This window comes from Sinohyriopsis cumingii, chromosome 5 (assembly GCF_028554795.1).
Source record: "Sinohyriopsis cumingii isolate HCF-2022 chromosome 5, ASM2855479v2, whole genome shotgun sequence".
Classification (NCBI taxonomy): domain Eukaryota; kingdom Metazoa; phylum Mollusca; class Bivalvia; order Unionida; family Unionidae; genus Sinohyriopsis; species Sinohyriopsis cumingii.
In genome coordinates, this window is record NC_142965.1 from 46146573 (window position 1) to 46157252 (window position 10680).

Below are 10680 nucleotides of genomic sequence, written 5' to 3' on the forward strand. Positions count from 1 at the left end.
CCAGATGAGGTTGTTAATTTTCAGGATCGACATGGTAAACTAAAAACGAGCAACATCAAATGGAATGATACAGTTCGACGAGTACTCGGTGCGGTCACGGATAATATTCCTGTGTTTACTGACAGCGGCAGAATTAGGGATTCAAGTATATCGTTTACAACCATCAGAAATCAAATTACAGCAAGTGTTGCTAATCGCGTAAAAAATAGCGGTGACATAATGACAGGTGAACTCAGCATGAACGGAAATAAGATAGTAGTTTTAAGAGATCCAACATCCGACGAAGACGCAGCAACAAAAAATACGTCGACGTCAACTACAACACCGTAGATGGTAAATTATCCACGTTACGGGCCGAGTATGACGTTCACACAAACGCGTTTACAAATCTCCGTAGAAATTTTAGAAAAATTAATGAAACCGCAGAGGAATTCTTCGGCACTCCGATGGTCGTTGACATCAAACTCGTTGATATCAAGACGAACATCGACACGATAAAACAAACACAGCAAAACATCGTAGCGGGAATTCCTGACATCGTCAATAAAACCAGTCTGATTAAAATCTCAGCCGGAATAACTCCCGGGCATATTACCAACATCGTATACACGGTATCATCGGGATTTGCAACATGGTCGCAGCAAAATAAAACCTTTCGATATACCGCAACAGTCACTGGCGTGTACAGGCTGTCTGTGTTTAGTGCTGCAAAATTTGAAATATTTACAACGTATCCATGGCTTCATTCAACTGGTAAGTTTTCCGGGGTTGTATCTGTTATATTAAATAACGGAAACGAGGAAATATTTATTCTGGAAGCAGCTGATAAGAAATTAAACGCAACATCTTTTTGGTGGTGTTTGGAATTTGTAGCTGAAACACCTCAATTGGTTACTGCATAAAATATAATGAGTACCTCAATCGACGTTGCATACTGGTACAATCAAGCGCGTGAATGGCAGGCAGCGTTGAAAGATCGAGTTGAACAATATACAATAAAAATAAAAAAGTATCAACGACGATTAGTTATCATCGACGTTGTTGTTTATTCGGTATCCGCTGTTGTTGCTGGAGCTGGAATAATATTATCCGCGGTAACAATGATGGCACCAGTAGCTGTGACTATTTGTATTGCAGCAGCAACAACGATTGCAGGTGTGCTTAATATCATTGCAAAAAAAATATGTACTTGCACGAATGAAAAATTATCCGATTACAAGATAAAATTACACATAGCAACTGTCGCATACACAAGGTTATCTTCGTTGTTATCAGCGAGGATCAGTGATGGAATTATATCCGATTTTGAGTTTTCAATGATGATTAAAATATACAACTGCGCTGGTATTAAAGGTACGAGCATTAATAATGACGGCATTACTCCAGCAGATCGTGACGAACACAACCCCGAACAAGACCACGATGATCTCGCTAAGCTCGATTAATCCTGAATTTAACATCAATTTTCCAACTGCAATTCGCGCGAATGAAATTGCACTAGCGCAATTACGAGTATACCAAAGTTGGCCAAATATCAGATCGAGATCATTTAATGGTACACCATCAAATAATTCGCTTATATTTGCTAATAAAAACAAACCAGATGGAACACCTGACTGGGTTGTTGTTGGAATACCAACTGGCAGTTATGAGGTCGAACAAATCAATGATAAATTTGCTCGTAGAATAAAATCAATAACAGGAAAAGAAGCAAAAATATCAATCAATCTTCATGAACCAACACTGTCTTCTGCAATCGAAATAAACTCTCCTGATTATGCCGTTGATATTTATCAGTCCACGATAAGATCCGTACTAGGTTGGCCTGAAATATCACCACCAATACCTGCACAGATACCAGAACCAACTCGGGCTGATTTTACATCGACGAAAAGTTCTCATCATAATATTAAAATTAATTATACGAGGTTTTGGTGGAACATAGAAAAACGGGTATGGGATAAACGTGATCACTTTCGTGTCAATAATATTGGTGAACATTATTGGCTTTTACACAACGCTGATAACGGTAATAACCTGTATAATTCAATTTACGATATAAATATCAATAATGTCATTCATATCATAAATTCAGATCACGAAGAACAACTAGCTAATTTACGTGTTTTTTTATGAATATTTGTCTGATTTGACATCTTCGCGTGAAGAAATTATTAAGCGAATAGAAATTTTAAATCATATAGCTGATACCATTGAATATTTTCATAATAGGATCATAAACATGGTTTTTGAATCATCGGGCGATAATAGAAGGTTTTTCGCAACCAAATACAAAATACCCGAAGCTGACATTGCAACGTTTAAGTTTCCTGATTATAATCCAAATGGATTAAGAAAATCTGTCAATGATGTCATTGATGAGTTTGTTCCTAAAATACTCGAAGCGTGGAGAAAAATAGCCCCACCAGCAACTGTTCTTAGATATAACAATGATCCACACGGCGGCAGCAGACACGTATCTCCGGGAATCGTTAATATAACATCGACAATCGCGGTTAATCTAGTTTGTGACGTAATCGAAGGCAGTTATCAAATAGATCTTGGAAAATCAAATCAGGCTCAACAAGGATACGTCCTATACACGTTCACACCAGAAGCTCCCCCTGGCGATTTGATCGTGCAAGTACCAACCAATCCTGTTTATCTACGCACACATAATCAGTATTTGTCACGAATAAATTTCAAACTCACAGACCACATAGGACGATTAATTGACCTGCGTGGAGAAGAACTGATTGTCAATCTATATGTGAAATCGTAGATCTTTGATTTTAAAGATCCAGTAAATATTATATAATGTACCAGCACGTGAGGGTTTTTATACATGACAAAGAAGTACTTAAAAACGCCATCAGAACAGAGTTCTTACAACCTCCAAACATAAACGTTAATTTAGTTATTGATGAATACGGAAACGAGGATTTCTTATTAACACAAGAACAGTTAGATGAGCTCCGTCCAGAACATATTGTCGCGATCATTTGTAACAGAGATCAGATTCTAAATTATGCACAGTCCTGTATTAAATTCGATCAACTTAAAAAAAATAATATTTCAAAATAAATAAAATATTTAAAAAAAAAAATTATTTCAGAATAAATAAAATATTTTTTATTACTGATATGGTGATTAGTACAAAATAAACAGATTGTGTGTCTGGTACTCAAATTGATCAGCTTTGCAAAAAAAATTATTCTGAAATATGTTTTTAATCAGAAATATTTTATTTTTTATACAAATTGATTGGTTTGTTAATTCTGATGGGTATTTAGGTGCTCAGATCGATTGGTTTGTTAATTCTGATGGGTATTTAGGTACTCAAATCGATTGGTTTTGCAAAAAAAAACTACCAAAAAATATTTTATTATTATTCAGAAATATCTTTTTTCTGAAAATTTGATCATTTTACATAGTTCTAAGTACCAACTAGCCCATCAAAATTACGAAATTGATTGGTTTGCATGATTCTGAGTACCAACTAGCCCATCAATCTCAGAATAAATAAAATATTTCAGAAAACAATATAATCTCAGAATAAATAAAATATTTCAGAATAAATATAATCTCAGAATAAATTAAATATTTTAGAATAAATATAATCTCAGAAAGAATAAAATATTTCAATATAAATATAATCTCAGAAAAAATAAAATATTTCAGAATAAGTATAATATCAGTATAAATATGATCTCAGAAAAAAATATAATTTCAGAATAAATATAATCTCAGAATAATATTTCTGATCAAAGATCTACACGTGGTCAGGCCAGTCATTTTCATTTTCACCAGAATTATTACTCGCTAACATAATTTTTCTTAATAGTCTTATGCGAGTACTAATGGTTTTCTTTTCCTCGTACTCGTGGGATAACAGCGATCTAATTTTTTCTACTGCGGCAGAGAGAGGAACGAATTCCTTCACCTGATTATCTTCTACAGTAGCTAGCGACTGAAACATCGCCGCATGAATCCGTTTCATGAACTTGTATTCAGATGATAGTGTGTGTATTCCTTGGTTTTTACGTTCTTGTAAAATTTCAAAATCAGAAACTATTTTTTCAGGATTTAGTTCATCGGATATATTAATTTCATCTTTTTCCAATTTTTTAATAGCAACAATTACATCATTAATATTTTCGTTGTTCATTATTTAGTATTTAAAATAAAAAAAAATATTTCCCCTATGAACATCTATTCGAGTCTTTTAGCAAGTTCAGGGAGGGAAAAGGACAGTACAACCCAAGAACTCGTAGCTTGCCACCGCATTCTACCAAGTTCAACGGGCACACGAAATACTACCCTCTACGAGAGCCCCTAACCCGTCAAACAACGGTCTAGAGGCCCAAGAGGGAGGACGACACAAACATATATTATGAATGAACTTCTATTCGAGTGTTTTAGCAAGTTCAGTAAATATGCAATGAATAAATGACAATCTTAATTAAGGACGGCACAAACATATATTACGAATGAACCTCTATTCGAGTCTTTTAGCAGGTTCATTAAATATGAAATGAAATATATGTAATGAAATGAAATATATACAATGAGATGAGATGAGATGAAATGAGATGAGATGAGATGAAATGAAATAAAATGAGGCCATTTTCTACGCTCAACAGAACCACCCACCCCAATAATCAACCCGTGGGTAATACAAAACATGTATTAACCACCGATGATATGTGGTTTGGAGGGTTCTGTTGAGCGTAGGGGGGCTGGTGGTGCCCCAATTCATTATAAAAATCGCTAATATGCGTAAATTTCTGTATTTCTGAATAGATTGTAAATTTCTGTATTTCTGAATAGATTGTAAATTTCTGCATTAAAACAGTGGTTATAAATAAATTGTAAATTTCTGTATTATAAACAGTGGTCATAAATAGATTGTAAATTTCTGTATTATAAACAGTGGTTATAAATAGATTGTAAATTTCTGTATTATAAACAGTGGTCATAAATAGATTGTAAATTTCTGTATTTCTGAATAGATTGTAAATTTCTGCGTTATAAACAGTGGTCATAAATAGATTGTAAATTTCTGCGTCATAAACAGTGGTCATAAATAGATTGTAAATTTCTGCGTTATAAACAGTAGTTATGAATACTTGTGCATTAAAAACAGCGGTTTCTGCCAAGATCTTGCACTAACAATTACCACGGCACCACCACCTACAGATCGGTTTAAATACTTGTGCAATTCTGAACAGATTGTAAATATCTGCATTAAAAACAGCTGTGCCTCAATTTTCCCATAACAGGTTTAAAAATAACTCGTGATGAAAAATATGTCTATTTTGTAAGTTAGAAACCATACATTTCTTTCTTTGGTATTAATTAACCAATTACGACCATAAAAATCGGAAATTTACGAAGAAAATTATATATTACAGAAGTAATCTCCCTTTCGCATAATTAAAACTTCAGTAGTGTAACGATGAGGCTTTCTGACAAGAAAGGATAAATAGTCAAAAAATGGTTATTAAATATAATTCGAGGTAATGATGATAGTTTATCTCATTAACATTATTGGAAGGTGATTTTCTACTTATATTTTTGTGAGAAAGTGGATTTATTTATATTTTCCGCGACATTACGTACTGAAGGCATGCAGATATCAAAGTATTTCGAAGCCGCGTTCATTGATTGAAATATAATTTCTTTACAGGTTTCTGTATTTGTAGATTTTACCGCCCTCCTTGCAATTGTTTTACATCTCCCAGTATTATCACGTGCTAAGTTCTCGCTCTGTGTAACAGCTCGAAGATTGGATAAATTATTGTCAATTTTCACCCCATTGATATGATCGATTACAAGACCGTCTTTGATCAACCCCTTGTGACACTCCAAAATAAATCTATGACAGAGATAAGGTTTCTTTCCAACAGTAAACAATGGATAACCATGATTATTAATTAATTTTTTTCAATCGACAATTTCTGATCATACCATCAATATTTGATTCGTAGTTTGTTATTGTAGGATGTTGGACAAATTCATTTTGCTCCATATATTACAATAATATTATTTGTTTAAATCATAATTTGCCTGAAAACTTAGTTAGATAATCCTCCACGGATTTTATAGCGTTGCTATTGACGTTATTTTTTTTGTCATAATATCTTTTAAGCTCTCTGTATCGTTTACCACCACAACACGCACACAGCTGTGTTGTTTCTCGCACTCCAGCACCACACCGCAGATATGGTATTGGTCCTAAGTTTCCACGGTGAACGCACTGCATGTGTTGTCCACAAAATTCTTTATTACAGGATTTATTACAACGAGTCAACCCACCATGAGCCATCTATATTGAGACATTGTATACATAATATTTTAATTTAACTATTTGTTTGAAATATAATATGAACGAATTCGATAGATTATTCCGAATAAAACCTTGGAAAACAAGTATATTTAATCTCGACAGAATATCTCCTAACCTACCGATGCAAGATCTAGTTGATCCGAAAAACAAGGGTTTGATTAATAAAATTCACGACGCCAAGAAAGAATTTCACACAGATGGTGCATCTCATGTCTGGTCAACGTTCAAGATTATACGCAACAAAAATATCATTAACGCTGTGATGAACGACAAACGAGCAGCAATTATCATCAACTATCTTGATAATCGCAAATATCTTTTCAGAATAAAATTTGTCGTGTTGACAGAAACAGATGATTGGATTATCCGTGACAAATGTGATCCTGTCCACGGTAATAAAAAAACTGTCATGCTAAGTAGAGATTCCAAACCAGGTCTATTGACAGGTATTGACAAACCGTATTATGAACGAGCATATCCTGTGACCGCGGTTATTTATGGAATCTATGTGATAAATGAAAAACCTAGCGTTGATAAACTAGCGCCGATGAAATTTTCAAAAATAAATTGTGTAGCTGAACGAGTAACAGAACATTTTACCGTTTCGACTCGTGGAAACGTTCTAACGGATAAAAGACGTAAAATAATAAACACGTGGGGAGAAATGGTTAAAGATACCGGTGCGTCTATCAAAGATGTCGCTGAGTTAGGAAAAAAATTAAAATTTCCAATAACCGTAGCGACGATAACAGGAGAGATTTTGTATGAATCAAAACATAGATCAAAAGGAGCTTCGATCGAAATTATTGATCATAACGCACACGCGTGGACTAACGCAGTAACAATATTTCCACGAGATCGAACTGTTAAATGTTATCCGGGAAAAATGTTTGATTTTATTAACGAAATAAGCAAAAACGATCCTGTGTCAGTATGGTTATTTCAGTCTTGCGTGGAAGAAAAAAATCAATTTGATCAGTTTGTGAGACCAAATGGCATTATTTATCGAACAAATCCTCTTCACGATAAAATGAAAAATCTTGCACTGCAATATACTGATGATACTGACGAATTATTGAGCAACTGTTTTATTGTTCCGTCAGTTGCGGCTCATTTTGCTAGAAAGAAAAATTCGTGGAAACCAACTAGGTTTGATTTTCTCAATGACATAGTATCCAGTTGTGTCGAATATGGACACGGCGGACTATGGAATACTAAATACAGTCACAGAGATGTTATTTCAGTTGATATGGTTGCATGTTATCCCGGAAGTTTTCTTGGATACGGAGATTGTTCTGGGTACTTTAAAAGATTCGGTCATCCGACGCACGAAATGACGCGAATATCGATAAATGGACCATTACCGGATTTTGACCTAACTGGATTTGCTCGTATCGAGTCATTCGAAATGTCTAAAGGACTTCATCCAATTTGTTATGTTTGGTTTGGAAAACATTTGTCAGAAAAAATGTGGACACCAATAGTACTATTACGGTATATGCTTGATTGTGCGATATTAATATCGCTGACGATCAGCGAAGCAATTATATCATATCGAAAACAAACCGAGGTTTGGTTACCACATTCGGACGAAACCGATTCAAAAGATCTTGGTAGAAAAATAATTGGCAAATTTACACAAGGAGGAGCATATGATCTCAGACGACATTGTACAAGATTGATCATGGACGATGCTGAGTTAGATTTTATAATCGCTGATACAACGAACAAGAACACATTTAGAAGTCGAGAAACAGTTTTCTTGTCAAATGGAAATAAATTAGGTACAATTGTGAGCTGCATGGACGGTGAGTAACCTCAGTATACTCATTTAAGATCATCGATGCTCGCGTATGTTTCAATAAATCTATTATCGATGATAAATAAGGTTTCTACACTCGCTGTCAGAGTTGCTACTGATTCGTTTTATATAAGTAAAAAACATTCAATACTGTTAGAAAAATTAAACATAGGCACTTATGCATCGTGAGGTTCGTGGAGAATAAAAAAGGAATGTATGCTCGATTATTCCGAATCCGCTGATGTTGTGGTTAAAGATATTTACTGTAAAAAATATCAAACGTTGACAACTTCGTTGTTACCATCGATATACGATCCAATAACTAGACACAAAACGGACTGAAAAATTTCGTTGACCACTTCGAAGAAGTATCTAATGATCATAGAGCACTTGATGCAGCTTTGAAGGAATTTAAAAAATTAATCAGACTACAACCGAATAAAATTCAGTGTGAAGTAATGCGCGAGATAATTTCAGAAACACCCATGAAAGTCTTTTTGCGTGCGTGGAGACCAAACGATTTGATAGTTGCAAGTAGATAGATAGTTCGTGATACACTTTCAGCGGGAGTTGTTTCAGTTACAACGAGAAAAGTTTCCAACGTTGCCAGTTCCGTTATGTTATCGACCAGCAGATATGCGACGGCAAAATATTGACATTGATATACCAGGACACATGACAGAGTCAAGGAAACAAAATCTTGTGTTGAATGACAGTTGATGTTGGTGTTGTTGAAGATGCTCTACGTGCTGATAAATCCCCGTGGACGCTTGGATACGCGATGACGATTCATTCATCTCAGGGATTAACTATTACTGATACAGTTGTTTGGATCGTTGATGATCGTATCGAATGGTCGAACTTGGCTTATCTTGCAGTGTCTCGAGTTAGAAAAATATCTCAATTAAGACGAATCGTCATGGACCCGTCAGTGATTAGTGATGACCTCGATCGTCGAGGCTTTGACCAATGTCAAAGCGATATAATAAGAAAAAAATTATCTAGTTATAAACAGTATAATAAAAAAAACAAACGCGATTGTGATCTTGATGTTGATTTTATTAATGCGCTGAAACAACAACAGAATAATCATTGTGCAAGTTGTAATTGTATAATGCTATGGCGGTATCTAAAAAATGATCCAAGACAATTTAACGTAGATAGAAAAAATAACAATCTTGGTCATACACGAGTAAATATCATGTTGACCTGTCTTGAATGTAATCGACGTCAGGGTGCCGGCACTCTTGGAGCTAGTTAAGTGATTTGGGTGGTAATTGTGTGTTATGGGGAATTATCTGTAATTGTTCACGTACAAATCCACGTTGAGGAGCAGTTGAATCCAGCCTGTAGATTGCGGGTCTACCTGAGGATCTTGTCACGGTGGATATCTTATGTGTAGTAACACTCCAAATAGGATCAGTCGCTCTTTCTTTACCGCCTTCAAGTTCACCGGGCTCGTATAAATACCTAACAGTGATATTACCTAATAATGGTTGTGCTGAAAGATCACGTCGTTTTTGCAGGTATATTTTTTTTTGTAATTGCATTAATAGGTTTCTTGTTGGTCGTTCGAGTAATCTCATTATTTAACGCTGCTATCACATTTGGTAATCTTGCCACCCATTCACGAGATCTTTTATCCTGAATCAATTCCTTCGCGTATTGATATCCAAATAACCGCTCAGCATGTGTTCGATTAAATCGTTCAACAATTGCCTGATCACGATGAATCGCAGTATGTCCTCGTCGTATTTTAGTATTATGTTGTTTCATCGACGATGATACTGGACCAAGACATTCCTTGCCAGGATCAACTTGTAACAGCTGTGGCCATCGTAGACCATCTCGTTGATAAATTCGTTTAAAAGCATCGGCTACCTCAGATGCTGTTTTAGTCGTTAACGGTTCTGCATCTTTGTATCTACTTGCAACATCAACAACAGTTAGCTCGTATTTGTACGTTTTGTACGCACAGTATCATGTGGTAAAAACAGAATATCAGCTTGATGAACTTCGTTAGGTACACTGACACTGAAATGTGCAAATCGAATTTGCTTAGGACGCGGTAGATAAATTTGCCATATTGCCTGTTTGGATAACCACGCTTTAGCAGTATAATGTTTAACCGCTGCTGCATCAGCGAGTTTACTAATTGCTGCTTTACCCTTCCAGTATCCGATTGGTGAATAATAAATCGATTCCATTTATATATTACCAGCCCCTAGTGCTAATTTACCTTTCATCGCCGATCTTACTAACCAATTAGCTAATTTTTCTTTGATATTTTTTTATTTTTATAGCATTTAACGCATGAATTAATTTAACATCTGCAATATGCCTATGTTGTAGATCATTGCTTTTATATGCAACATCATGCTCATGACATGCTTTAACAATAGCGTTTATTGGTTCCTCGCCTGGTTTTGGTTGATCCTGATTATCAAGCCTGAGATCGAGTCGAGTACCAGGACCGCAATAATTATATCCTGGTAGATGTTTTTCTCCTGGGTATTTAGCCCACGGAGTT